The following is a 13,963-nucleotide window of genomic DNA, read 5'->3' as shown; positions in this document are numbered from 1 at the left end:
AGGCCGCCCCGCCCCCCGCGCACGCGCAATGGCGGGGGGGGGGGGGGCGCACGGACCGCGGCAGCTGAGGCGGTGCAAAATGGCGGCCGCGAGTCTGCGGTCGGGACTGGAGCTGTGGCTCCCCAAAACCCCTGCTGCCCCCGCGCTGCTAACGGCGGTGTCTGGCCGGGAAGAAGTAAAGCCTGTAAGGCTATTTTTCCCTCCATGGACGCTGCTGTGTGGCAGTGGGAGTCCCAAAGGCAGGAGTTCTCCACACAGAACAACCAGGCTGATTGAGGCACACACCGACGTGGAGACAGTGTTAATGGGTTGGAATGCACCTTTTCCAATCTGCTGCCTTGTGCTTCCCGCTAGACGAGGTTGGTCAAGGCTGTGTCCCTGGCTTTGAACAGCTCCACGATGGTGCATCCACAAACCTCCCTGTGCAGCGTGTGCCAGTGCCTCAAACCCCTCACAGCAACAAACATTTCCTCCTAATGTCCAGCCTAAATTACCTCTCCTTCAAATTGTACAACTGCTGGTGAAGAATCCCCCCCCAGCTCGCCTGTGGCCTCCTTCAGATAGCGGGATGTGCTGTGAGGGCTCCACAGAACCAAACACCATGATGGGTTTGTGCCAGCACGGTGCTTCCCCTCACGGCTTCCCATCTTGCTCGGACACAGTGGGAATGCTGCTTTTTCCTTGTCCCCATTGTGCTGTGAGGGCTCCACAGAAGCAAACACCATGATGGGTGTGTGCCAGCACGGTGCTTCCCCTCACGGCTTCCCATCTTGCTCGGGACACAGTGGGAATGCTGCTTTTTCCTTGCCCCCCTTGTCACAGGGCAGCAGCCAGGTATCCCAAATGAGCAGCGATTAAAAGTATAATTAAGAACAGCCTGCATTCCCTTGCTGTCTTCCCAGCCTCTTACTCCTGCCTTGCCCCTTGCACTGGAAAAACAAACTAACCCAGAGGAAAAAAAAAATAATAAAAAGGCAAGCAATGTTTTCCTGACTGGATCAACAAACTGAACCAGCTCAGCTGAGGGGCAGAGCAGATCCCTTGTGGGCTCCCCAGGACTGGGCAGAGCAGCCAGACCAGCTCCCCTCTTCATCCAAGCCCACACTCAAGGCCTGCTGGAGCTGCCAGAAGGGCCCTTGATGATGCTTCCCACAGCCTGGGGAGTTGGGCATCCCCTGTGGCCTCAGATAACACAAACTGATCCCATCTAAGGAGCTTGGCCTCTGCCCAGCTTGCCCTGTTCCCTGTGGGGCCTTCCAGGTATGGCCCTTCATCAGAGGGCACACATGGTTTTACCTTATTAGGTCCTTACCTACACGTTCATTTTTCAAGGACCAGGCTTGTTGATAACATTTAAGATTTACTTGCAGCATAGAGGTTAGGAGGAAGTGGATCTGTTCTGTTTCTCTTTGCCAGGCTATACCAAACAGCATAACACACATTTCTCCTTTCCTTATAAGACCCTTTTAAAAGTCCAGCTAAGAAACCCCAGTTCCCGTGAATTTTCTTCACAAACCACATCAGGAGAACTTGATGCTTACACAGGGCTTTTCCCCCTCCACAAAAGTTTCATTTGAAGCCTCTGCTATCACCTCCATCGGGAGCCAGGTTCTTAGGTAATTCCCAAACTGGAGCCAGGTGCACCCAGCCTGAATCAACGAGCAGAAAGCCACCCCCAATTTTGGCCAGACTAAACAAGCAACCTTTACTCTGGCCCTAAAGCCACCTTGCCTAGGCAGGGCTCAGTGCACTGCCCTTATCTCATGAGTGCACATAAAGTGTCGACGAGGCACCTTAACCTTCCAACCAGCAGCCAGCTACTAACATGGGAAAACACACACCAAAAAAAGGAGCTTTGTGAAGGATATTTAAAAGGCGGTTAAGTAAGACTGTCTGGAACAGGAGAGCTATTTCAGCAGGCAGGGTGTTTTTCTTCTGGGAGCTGAAGGACAGGGAAAAGGAAGGAGCAACTTGGATCTAGCAGGTTCTACCCCCAATCTGTTATCATTTCAGGCTAGCCCAGGTTTTCCTGGAGTTTTGCCAATTCCCATTGATTTGGGACAATTTTTTCTCTCTCTCAAGCACACTGCTTATAATATTTGGCATTAACAAACTGTCTCCATGACTTAGCTTTCCTGGTCTTGCCATACTACCTGCTAGTTCCCTCACTTAAAAATGGAATTAAACAAAATAAAGCGGCATCAAGAGTTGAAGCACCAGCTGTCTGCTGTGAATGTTTGGAAGAGTGGGAAACTCCAAAGGATGCCTCAGCCTGTTGGGACCAGGACCAGCTCCCAGATATGACACCGGCACTGAGGGCAGGAGCTGCAGCCACTGCCTGCCTACCACCTTCTGCTTCTGCTGAGAGCTGGGGTTTTTCCTGAAGATGAACCTCCCAGATAAGGTACCAGATGAGGCTTCTTAGGAAGGATCATGCCTTGTCTGTGGTGACATACAGCTGAGTCACTTGGCTGCAGCTGAGGGAGAAGCAGGCCTCCCCCAGCCTCAGCTTGGTTTTTAGCCCCATTTTCTGGGAGGCATGTGCTCTGAGTGGAGAAAGTGAGTAGGAAGAGCTCGGCAAGCTGCAGCCAAGCGAGGGACTTTCCTGCACACGAGTCACTTCCCAGCTGCCTCCCCTTCCAACCAGTTGGACTGGGCCAGCACCAGAGCCCGGCTGGTTTTGATGCTCAGTTTTGTCGTGCCTACAGCACACAAATTCCTCCCGCGTCACCTCGCCCTCCTGGCGCCCAGTTCTGCGCTTTGCATAAGTGGGGCACGTGAGGAATCTCTGTTTGGCAATCCCTGGAGGCCAGCCAGAGGCCCCTGCAGGCTCTGCTTTTGCAGCTGCAGCCAGCTCTGCAGGAGAAGTGTTCTCTTTGCAAAAGGAAAAAAAACCAAAACAAGTGAAATAAATAAAGAGAGGCATTTTCCACAGCAGCCTGCCTTTCAGACTCTTTTGCATTTCCACTCAGACTGCAGCAGGAGGAGGAGAAGAAGCAAAGCCAGCCACAAATTACAGCCTGACAGCCTCGTGCAGAGCCTTGAACACGTTTGAAGTTTGTTCCAGCCCAAGAGCTGCCTCCCTGTGATTCACCAAATGGTTTGGCTTGCGGGTCCTGCTGGAGTGGAGACAGACACCCACACCCACCCACCCCTCACCACTAGGCTGCAGAGAAACAGCTCCTGCTCTGACATTCTTCCCAGAGCAGAAAGCATCAGAGCATTTTCCAAATGGGATGGCAGTGCTGCAGGGGCTGCATCCAAGGGCAGAGCTGCAGCCCAGCAACACTGGCAGCAGCCAGGGCACATGGGACCTGTCCCACTCCTCCCAGCACACACACACAAAAAAGAAACAACATAAAAAACATCCCTGACCCACAGAAACAGATGGTTTTTGACTGGATCAGCGGCCTGAATCAGCCCAGGGTGCAGAGAGCGGCACATGATGAGCCAGCTGGGCTGTAAGAGCAAGACTACAGCAGCTTCAAACTGAAAGAGAGCAGCTTTAGGTGAGAGATGAGGAAGAAATTCTTCCCTTTGAGGGTGGGAGGCCCTGGCACAGGTTGTCCAGAGAAGCTGTGGCTGCCCCATCCCTGCAAATGTTCAAGACCAGGTTGGACAGGGCTTGGAGCAACTTAGTCCAGTGGAAGGTGTCCCCACCCACGGCAGAGGGTTGGAACAAAATGGCCTTCAAGGTCCCTTCCAATGCTGTGATTCTGTGACCCTGCACATTTTCATCCTCTCAGCCCCAGCATCAGCTCAAGCAGCCCCACACTCCTGAGCCCAGCGGCTGATCAGGCCCTAGGGGTGATCCCTTCCTCTCCCCTGGATGTGGTTCCTGTCTGAAGTCCTGTGGCACAGCACGGGGTGACAGCATCGAGGTCGGTCCCGCTTTGGCAGCTGTGCCACAGCAGAGCTCCCAGTTAACCCTGGCATGGTCACAGGCTGCATTCCCTCCCACGTTCAGCTCAGCCACAACTTAATTATCAAAAGGGGTCACATCGAGTACACTGGATTTGCCAAACAAAGCATAACATAAAACCTCAAATCACTGCAGCTAATTCTCATTTCAGTATTTCCTTTGTCAGCTGTCACAAGTTGTGCATTTTAGCTACAAGCTCTGTTTTGTTTCCAGGTTTCCTCAGCATTTTAGGTGCTACTTACTGGGATTAGACTCCTGTTTCAAGGCAAACCATATCCCAAGGCAGCTGATACTCCAAACCAAGTAGATCAACACAAAGAGCATCAGCAGCCATGAAGGCTTTGCCCTCATGAATCAGCTCTAGCAAGATCTGGAACAGCAACAGAGTTGCCAGAAAAGCAGATGATTCCTCCCAAATACAAGGGAATCAACAGTGCAGCACCAGCTCATCAATGTTTTAAAGGATATGCACCAAGATGCAGAATTCTGTTCCTGCTCCCATTGTGTCATCTTGTCAGGGTCATAAGCAGTAAGATTGCAGCCAGATAAATCTCTGCCACAACCTTTGAAGCAGGGTTTCTTTTTATAAATGTAAAGTAATATGTTTCTCTAAATACTATTGAACCCAACCCCCAAAAAATTTAGAACTATACATCTAGGTTATCCATAAAGAAAACAAATGAAAATGTGTAATACATTTTAAAATATATTTCAATACAAATATATAAAACAAAAAATATATAGAAAATAGGGGGCTACGTTCCTTTCATTAGGTCCTTGCTTTGCAGGTTTTTGAGGATTACACTTAGAAGCTTTTTTTTGTTTTACACTTAGGGCTTTTTCAGCAGTGGAGGTCATGGCCATCCAGTGTTTTCCATCTGCTGTGACTCACTTGGGCTCACACAGAAGTGATTAGAAAATCATGGGACTCCAGGAGCTACAGCTTTAAGGAAAAGCACAAAGAATTACAGCTTCTGCAGGAAAAATAAGAGTTGGCAGAGAACAGCTACAAAGGCTGCTGTAAGGAACTGGGCTGAGAAAAAACACCCACCCCCCCCAACTTTCTTCACACAATTTCCTTCTCTGTTCAAATACTTGCTTTCTCTTCCCTCATTATCCAAAGCAAAAAGGAAGGCACTAAATATTGAGGAAGAAGGTATAAAACCAAAGAGTTTAGACTGGAAATAAAAGCCCCAGTAAGCTGTCCTCAAAATGGAAATCCAAAACTCTGGATGAGCTAAGAGCTGGTGTGTAAGAAAGAGAAAAGGAATAGAACAGGAAGATCATGTAGTTTAATATCTTAATAAACAGCCTGATAAGTCAGGCAGGGATTGCTCCTTTCCTGCTCACTGGATTGTGTGCTATTGCAAGGTCTACAGTTCTTTTTTAGGTCACAAAAAGCATCAGGCAGCACCTCCTCACATGTGATCTCACCTCAGCTGCATGCTCAGGGGCCAGGACTTTTGAGGCAGGCTGTGGATTTCAGTGAATTGGCAGCAGCAGCCAATCGCTGTGGCCAAATTAAACCCAACGGGTTGGGATTAATCAAAGTCACGAGGCCACAGTGGGGAAGTGGCAAGTGCAGCTGCTGTGGCTTCCACCACGAGGCTTTGCTTCATCATACCAGTGGATACAACCCACACCCAGAGTCGTGGGCATCTGAATAGCTGCCCTCTGCCCTCTTCTACAAAAGGGTAAAAATGCAGCCAGAGACTCGATCTCTTTATTCCACTGTCCCAGCTAAGTCTGGGATTTTAACAGTTTGGAGCAAGTACCCAGTGTGCTGTTCACCCCTTGCTTGCTCCAAGTCTGACAGGTATCCCTCAGCAAACTTCCTGAGCCTCTTCTAGGGCTCCTTCACCTTCCAATTTCATAAAGCAAAAGCACGTTTCACTCCAGGGAAAAAAACACCACAACTGTGGCACGAGGAGGGCAAACAACTACAATTCAAAACCTTTGGATTTTCACAAGAGCACTCCCTGGAGCAACCTCCTTTCCTGTGTGCTTCCCACTGTTCACCCAACAGCAGCTGGGGAAACATTGGAGCATCTCCTCAAGGCAGCAAACACAGGCAACAGAGATGCTTTATGAATTCCATGGGCAGTGCTGACTAACGAAGTATTGGCAGCCTGGTCTTCCATGGCAATCACAGTGGCAGCCAGCAGCCTGGTTTTCCATGGCAGTCACAGTTTCCGTGATTATCACCTCATATGTGTTTTTACACCTGCTCTTCACAGGGAAAAAAAATCAATACAAGTTTATTTTCACCCTCAGTTTGTTAATCCTGGCCCTAAGAAAGTCAGCATCAGGTACCCACACAAGCTCAGCTACTGCCAGGAAATAGCTGGAGTAAAACTCACCATTCTGCTGAGCTTTGTTTGCCATGGTGAATGTCAAAGGAGAAACAAAACCCTCCTTATCCTTCCCCAGGGAAGGGCAGAGGGGCATAGGAGTTAGCATTCAACCTCGGGCACTGCAGCCCAGTCAGCTGCAGAACAAAAGCATGGCTGAGCCCATGGAAGAGAGAGGAGGAAAAAAAGGCAAAACCCCACTCTGCCTAGAGCAGCAAATGGTATTCCTGGCTTAACACACTGGGTCACACCCAGCACTTGTGGAAGGCCAGGGAGAAAAACCAACCCAAGGCACCCACCACAGCCCTGCTGAAAAATAACTGTCCCCTCACTAGGCCACTGCAACTGCCTTTTAAAACTTACCCACCAGCTGCTTCCCCTCAGGCTGTCATTCTCATGCTCAGCTGCAGCTGGTCTCTCTCTGTGCTCCTTTGGTGGGACAAGGTCCAGAACCATGTTCTGTCCTTGCTAGCCCATCTGCAAATGAGATTTAATTAACCCCAAGAGGTTGGGAAACTGTTTTTTCCATAAGAATGAGGATTACCAGGTTTCAGCTGCTCCTATTTCACAGGGAAGCTTAGAAAGCAAACAGGTTTATACGACAGGAAGAGGAAGATACATGGAATTTGTAGTGATTTCTAGTAGAAGTATCTGGGTTTCCCTAGAACAGGAAGATATATGGAATTTGTAGTGATTTCTAGTAGAAGTGTCCGGGTTTCCCCAGGAACAGGAAGATACATGAAATTTATAGTGATTTCTAGTAGAAGTGTCTGGGTTTCCCTAGAACAGGAAGATACATGGAATTTGTAGTGATTTCTAGTAGAAGTGTCTGGGTTTCCCCAGCTTGTTCTGAGCAGCTGTTCCAGTGCCAGCCTCCCTGCTGGCAGCAGTGGTTCCTCCTCCAGGTGATCTTGGTGGGCCTCATCCTGCCCTCTCCCTGAGACCCCAGGGTTCTCTAGCAGGAGGGTCCTGCCCTGTGTCACGCACTGTCTCTCATCCCACAACTCCCCTTTCAAATGGACCCACCACGACCAGAGCAGCCGAGGTGGAGAAGCAAGTTCCATCCTTCCAGGCTGCCAGGAGGCAGCAGTGCCATTTCCTAGAGGTGGATCCTGCAGAGGCCCAGCTGCAGGGCTTGGCTGACCCTTTGGACATCCCAGTGAACTCCCCAGGCTTCTGGGCAGATACTTGTTCTCTGTCCCTTATCTGCTCAGGTGCTTTTGTTTCAGATCCTTTTTTTGGAAAGGCCCTTCTCTGTTATGAGCAAGGCTCCAAGGGTCCTGATGTCCTTATTGTGTGTAAAGCAGTGAGGATTTGGTTATCAGCAAGCCAGAAAGGTCTCCAGGCAGAGATGTTATCTCCACTAGGCCAGAGTGTGACTTTAGGGATTGTCAGGAGCCACCCAAGGGGGCTTGAACAGTGAGTGGTGTTCCCAGTGGAACTGTTCTGCTGCTGGAAGGGGCTTCCATGCCTCCCCTCACCCCCTGGCCACATGCTCCTGCTGCTTCCCTGCCCAGGGACAGACTGAGTAGGCCTGGTCAGCTCCTGATCCAGCCACATCAGGGGGATCCAACTCTAAACTCCCCCTGCAAAGGAAAGGCAATAAAAGATAAGATTACAGGCTTGCTTTACTGCACATCTCACAAAGGGAGGGAGAGGGAACATGTGCCAGGGACAGAAAGAGAGCACACATGATCCTTCCCCTGCATTAGGTGGATTTAAGCACCCCATGGAATGGCAGGGCAACAAAAAGATGAGATACAAATCACACATTAGGGCAAGGAAATAAGCTGCACCAATTCAGCTCACTGATGAAAACACTCAGCATGAAGAACCTCTTCCAGCCTAGGGCTTCTTGAAGGTTTCATCAACATTTAAGAACAACTTGATAAAACCACACCATTTCATAAACATCTTGACACCAAGGGTTTGGCTTAGATATTAACGAGTCACTGTTGCCAGAATTTATTTCCATACTCTTATTTAAGGCTCGTGATGTCCTGGGTGAGGAGCAGAAGAGGACAGCCTGCAGCAGACACCACGCTTTGGTCTGTGCCTGTGGCCTTGTGTGGTGCTTCCCAAGTAAAACCCAGTGGGCACCACGGCTGAAAAGCTCAGCACCCAAAAACCTGAGTCACTCCTCGGGTCTTCTGGGTGCTCAGAACTTTCCACTACAAAGTGGTTCTCACTTCCTTCTATTTGGAGGTCAGAGAATGAGACAAGTGTCCATTTTGCAGACATTTCCTCTCCCACTGAGGCCCAGAGTGGGTAACTGCTGCCATTTAGCACAATCAGCTCCTTTTTGCTGGGGATTTCTCTTCACACACAGGCTGGTCAGAATGAAAAAGAGCTACACTTGGTTGATCCTAAATAGAGTTCCCTTCCTTGAATGGTGTGTTGGGAAAGTGGGTTGGCCAGATGGGGAGTTTTTATGTGTGTAGAGAGCAGGGAGACATGGATTTTACCCAGCTGAGGATGCTGCTGACCCTGCTGGGATGCTGACAGCCACATGATTGCAATTTTTTCACTGCAGGGCTGCTCCAGAGCCAATGACACTGGTACAAATGCACTTGCAGCCTGCATGTGATCCCCTCTCTCTTCTCACTTGCCTTTTTTCCTCCATGACAGAAGCTTCAAAAGCTGAACCAGAAAGCACAAGGCTTCCTGCTCACCTGGGAGAGCAGCAGACTGGCCTTGCTGGGATAGGGGACATCAGAGGCTTTTTCTACTGGTGTCGCTGCTTTAAGGTTTGCCAGCCTCTCTTCTTGACAGAAAACCCCCTGGCTCAGCTGCTCTCATCGTGTCAAAAGTGAATATTTCGTGTTGCAGGTTTGGGAAGCGTTTGCAATGATTAAAAATAAACCAACTTCTTTATTTCACCCTCAGCAGTTTTAGAGAAGCGGAATTGAAAAAGGAACAGAAAATGAGGTGCAGGGTCATTTGAAGATTCTTCACATGTTTGTGGGGGGCTGAAGGAGGCAGTGAGGGTAGGGTGAGTGGAGCTCAGTCGACAGCACATCAGCTGTCAGCTCCTCGATTCCCACTGAGCTCCCACCCTCATTATGGAGGCCTGTTTTAATTATAGCTGCTGCGAAAGTGGGGGGAAGATCCACTGAAAGTCTTTCTGGAGAGCTCAAACAATGGGATGTGCTGGGGCTGCACAAGCCAGACAGCCAGGAAAGCAAACATGAGAAATCAGCCGTGTCCCCAGGTCCTGGATAAAAACTGGCCAAGTATCAGTTCTCGGTGGAGAGCAGAGCTCCCTCCTCAGGTGCTGAGCAGACAGCAAACCCTGCTGGCTGAGGGACAGCCCTTTTCATGCTGTTTGGTGGCTGTCATCTCCCCCAGGCCCTGGGTCCTGTCACCAGGACTGCAGTCGGGGCTTGGTGGGCAATTTGCTTTTTCTTCTTGGTGGCAACACCCTCCCTGTGACAGCTAAAGCACCAGGGCATGGGGTTTGGGACAGCAGAGTGGCTGAGACAGGAACAGGCACTGCCGGGGAGACAGGGGTTAGGCAGGGAGCAGACAGGAGCTTTTTGGGGTTAATCCTTGGAGAGATGGGGAAGGAGGAACAGAACAGGCACTGCCGGGGAGACAAGGGTTACGCAGGGAGCTTTTTTTGGGTTAATTCGTGAAGAGATGAGGAAAGAGGAACAGAAAAAGCAGCTGTGCGGTCTGGCAGCGCTCGCTTTCCCCCTCCAACCTGCAGGGCCGGGAAGCCCGGGGGAGAGGAGCGCTCCAAAGCCGAGGGGCAGCGCTGCAGTGGGGCTGGCAGCGCTGGCACCGGGGCTGGGGACAGCGGGCGGGCGGCAGGTGGCAGCAGGAGCGCGGGGAGAGGAGCAGCTGCAGCCCAGGGCTCTGAAAACCGGGAAAAAACCACGGAGTTTCCAAGCTTGGCTTTTTTACAGCCTTCACACAGGAGCCATCAGCGGCAGAGAGGGTGGAACACCCCGCTGATGGTTACAAGGAGAGAGGTTTCCCAGTAGGAGGGAATAGAAATGTTTAATTATTTGTACAAACATAAAAACAAGCCAAAAAAACCCAAAAAACTCAAACAAGCAAACAAACCCCAAAACCAACCAAACAAAACAACCGGAAAGCAAACAAACAAAAAACCCCAAACAAACAAGAAAACCCTAGAAAAGTTTCAACTCGTAGTTCTGCATTCCACAGGAAAAGCAGGGCAGCCTTGGCACAGAGGGTGGAAACTCCCTCGTGAGGTTTATGTGGGAAGGTTTAAGAGGAAAAGTCCAAGGACAGGTGGATCGGTGATTAAAAATGACATTCAGCCCTTGGAAGATAACGGGGATTTTCACACTCACCTTCCTGACAGCAGCCCACAGCCAGGGAGTCCTTGGAGCTCTCATTAAAGCACTGAAAGTGCTTTCCTTGTGAAGGCCTGGTGCAGGTTTTGGGAAACTGGGAAGGCTGTGCACGCACAGCCTGCTCCCAGCCCCAGGGTGATACACCCACACCCTTCAGAGAGTGGGGAAAATTGTTAGTAGTTGTTTCATTTCCTTTGGGAAAAGGGAAAGAGGAGGAATTGTAAAGCCTTCTGCCAACAAGTTGCATCCTTTGAGGTTTTCTATTTTCACACTCAGCGTCTACATGAGGCATTTTGTTTTAAACAAACTTTGGAGACTGCAAGAGGTGCAGAAATAGCAATGCTTTATTATGCCAAAGGAAAGTGCAAGTTTGCCTGTTCCCTGAAGATCGGGAGATTTGCTTTTAACTCTTACTAGCTCAAAGGGCTTTAGATAATACAGTGGGAAAAATAGATTTCATTGTTGAACTAGGTGATTTTTAGGTTTTTCCAACCTAAACCAGTCTGCAACACCCTGATATCTCCCTGCATTTATTTATCAAGGTTTCCCACTCTCTGCTCCCAGCAGATGAAGCCTCTGGTGTTTAAAAAAGGTGGAAGTGGTTTGGATCAGTCCTGCTGCTCATTGAGTGAGATATTTTTAAAACTGAAGAGATGATATTGTGCAATAGTCTGTGATGAAGACTTAGTTCCCTAGAGATTAACTCACATTTAGACCTCAAAAGTTCATTTTGTCCTCTACAGATTAGCAGAGATTTTACAATCAAAAGAACCCTCTGACTACCTCTGTCTTATCTCCAAAATGTTCATTCTTTCCCCAACAGATTGCCTACATTTTACTGCTAAAAAAAAACCCTGCTGATTACCTCTAGATTATTGCAAAAAATGTAATTCTGTCCCCTACAGATCATCTCAGATCTTTCCCCCAAAATATTCTCTGTGCCTTACAGATAACCTAAAGTTTTCTAGACAAATTTTTTCCTACCTGTTGATTACCTCACTTTTACCAGAAATCGTTCTGTTCCCTATAGAATAACTCAAATTTCCACATCATTTTGTCTCCTACAGTTTAAGTAGATTTTACCACCCAAAACCAAACTGATTACCTCTATTTTATACCCAAATTGTTGAAGCAGATCCTGTGAGATGGGACTATGCTTTTTATCATGCAAATAAAAATGCTGCCCTGGTGCTAACAGAGTTAAAACCAGCGGAGGTCTTTTCAAATGGAAGCCCGACCTGGTCACTGCCACATCACCAGCTTGAACCGAGGCTGTAAAACCAGCAGCAGACGCTTGGTTTAACCAGCAGCTGCTGGTTTTTCCCCGAAAACCCAGAGCATCCTGGTTGCTATAGAGACATGTCGCCTTTCCTTGCTCCTGGTGTCATTGTGGGGACCGCTCCTTTGCCTCCACGCCCTGTGCGACACAGGGAGCGAGGAGCAGCGGCTGTGTTATCCCTGGGGAGGAGGAATGGGCGGCCGAGGGAACGTGATCCCGCAGGTGAGCGAAGGGCGGAGGAAACACAACTCCCGCCTCTCTCGGCAGTGCGAGGGGTGCAGAAGCCACTTTGTTCCTCACGAGCCAGCTTCATTATTGATGAAGCAGGAAGGTGATCTCCGTCCCGAGCCCCACGCCTGCTCGCAGAGCTGGCAGGGAGCTCGTCCCGGGCTCGGGCTGTGCCCCACAGCCAGGGGAATCCCTGCTCTGCTCCTGCCACCCCGGGACTGCCACTAAAGCACCCTGCAAACACAGTGACACCCATAGTATGGGTGCTGAGCTGCCCACCAGCCTCCCCCTGCCCTCACCTCAAAATTAGTTATGCATCAGCGTTGTGTTTTTGCCAAGATCTTTGCCTACAAAATCCGAGGCAGAATGCCCTGTTCCAGTTTAAAAAACAAGCGAGGAGCTTAAAAATGTTTCACCGCGTCTCAAAACCCCTCAAAACTCCTGTGGTGTGCGGCCAGCCAGACTTATCTGCTCTTTGCTGACATGAACAACATGACAGCCCACACAGGCCTGATCCTGCCAGCCCTGGGGAAGGAAGGAAGGGAAGGAGGGAAGGAGGGAGGGAAGGAGGGAAGAAAGGAAGGAGGGAAGGAAGGAGGGAAGGAGGGAAGGAAGGAAGGAAGGAAGGAAGGAAGGAAGGAAGGAAGGAAGGAAGGAAGGAAGGAAGGAAGGAAGGAAGGAAGGAAGGAAGGAAGGAAGGAAGGAAGGAAGGAAGGAAGGAAGGAAGGAAGGAAGGAAGGAAGGAAGGAAGGAAGGAAGGAAGGAAGGAAGGAAGGAAGGAAGGAAGGAGGGAAGGAAGGAAGGAGGGAAGGAGGGAAGGAGGGAAGGAGGGAAGGAGGGAAGGAGGGAAGGAGGGAAGGAAGGAAGGAAGGAAGGAAGGAAGGTCACACCCAGGCTTTCCTGCCTTGCTGTTTGCATACCAGCTGGCACTCTCCACCCAAACCCATCCCCATCACCTTGGCTCACAGGAAGCCACTGAGGAGTGATGAATGATGTTGATCACCACATTAAATGCCAAGAAAACTTGCATTTTGTTGTCTATGCCACATGCGTAGCAGAAAAGCTATGCCAGGAATGTGAAAGAAGGCTGAAAGTTTTTATGGGGACTAGGTTTTGGATCTCTCTCTGCTTGCAGAGCCAGATGTCTTTCAGCTCTTCAGTGTCTAACATTACAGAGCTCTGAGGGAGCTGGGTGAATTTCTGCTCTTCAGCCAAAATAGTCATTTCTGTAGGATTTAATGCTCCAGACCCTAAGCCTGCCCTGCAGGGACAGTGACAAGCAGTGTCCCCCAGTGCTCCTGGGCTGCTCCCAGTAGGATGCTCTCACTCCCTGCCCTCTTGGAGCACAGAGATGTGACCTCACCAGCACAATACACCACGGTGGGACCAACCCCTCCACGGCTCCTGTATGGGGACAAAGTGCAGTTTGGGGAGAAAGGTGCTGACCTTGAAGCCAGTTTTGGCTGAGGATAACAAAGAGGAACCTTCCCACAAGGTGGTCACAGAGATGGAGCCAGGTCCCTCACATGATGGGATGGTGAGGGCTGGGCCAGGAGAGGTTTGGAGTGGATAGAAGAAGAAAATTTCTCCAGTACGGCAGTGAGCAAAGAGATGTACTAGCTCCATCCTTGGAGGTTTGCAGGATAAAGCCCTTAACACCCCAGTGTGAGCCTGCTTTGGACAGGAAGCCTACAGCCCAAATCACCCCGTGGTGCCGGGGAGGGGACTCACCTTGGCCCAGAGGGGACAATTTCGCGGCGTGTCTGTGGGCTCCCAGGACTCCACTTCCCCCCTTTCCCCACCCTGGCGGCCCCTTCCAGCGATCCCGAGGCGGGGCCCGGCAGCTCCCGGGCTGGGG

The 13,963-nt window shown here is 50.1% G+C and overlaps 2 long non-coding RNA genes across 3 annotated transcripts; one reads left to right on the top strand and one right to left on the bottom strand.

Annotated features, from left to right (window-relative positions):
• Positions 1-119: 119 nt before the first annotated feature.
• On the top strand, positions 120-5,596 carry LOC135306191 (uncharacterized). Its single transcript, XR_010367027.1, has 2 exons — positions 120-3,509; positions 4,136-5,596. It is a non-coding gene; the product is annotated as an uncharacterized LOC135306191 (long non-coding RNA).
• On the bottom strand, positions 3,975-13,916 carry LOC135306190 (uncharacterized). Of its 2 annotated transcripts, XR_010367026.1 has the most exons (3): positions 13,837-13,916; positions 6,283-6,750; positions 3,975-6,151 (listed from the first exon to the last, which is right to left on the bottom strand). It is a non-coding gene; the product is annotated as an uncharacterized LOC135306190 (long non-coding RNA). The 2 variants fall into 2 exon arrangements; XR_010367025.1 differs by lacking the exon at positions 13,837-13,916 and having other exon boundaries at positions 6,283-9,996.
• Between the last annotated feature and the right edge of the window lie 47 nt (positions 13,917-13,963).

The sequence above is a fragment of the Passer domesticus genome, chromosome 8 (assembly GCF_036417665.1).
Source record: "Passer domesticus isolate bPasDom1 chromosome 8, bPasDom1.hap1, whole genome shotgun sequence".
NCBI classification, from domain to species: domain Eukaryota; kingdom Metazoa; phylum Chordata; class Aves; order Passeriformes; family Passeridae; genus Passer; species Passer domesticus.
The sequence above is the reverse complement of the archived record's forward strand: the minus strand, read 5'-3'. Positions and strand labels throughout refer to the sequence as shown.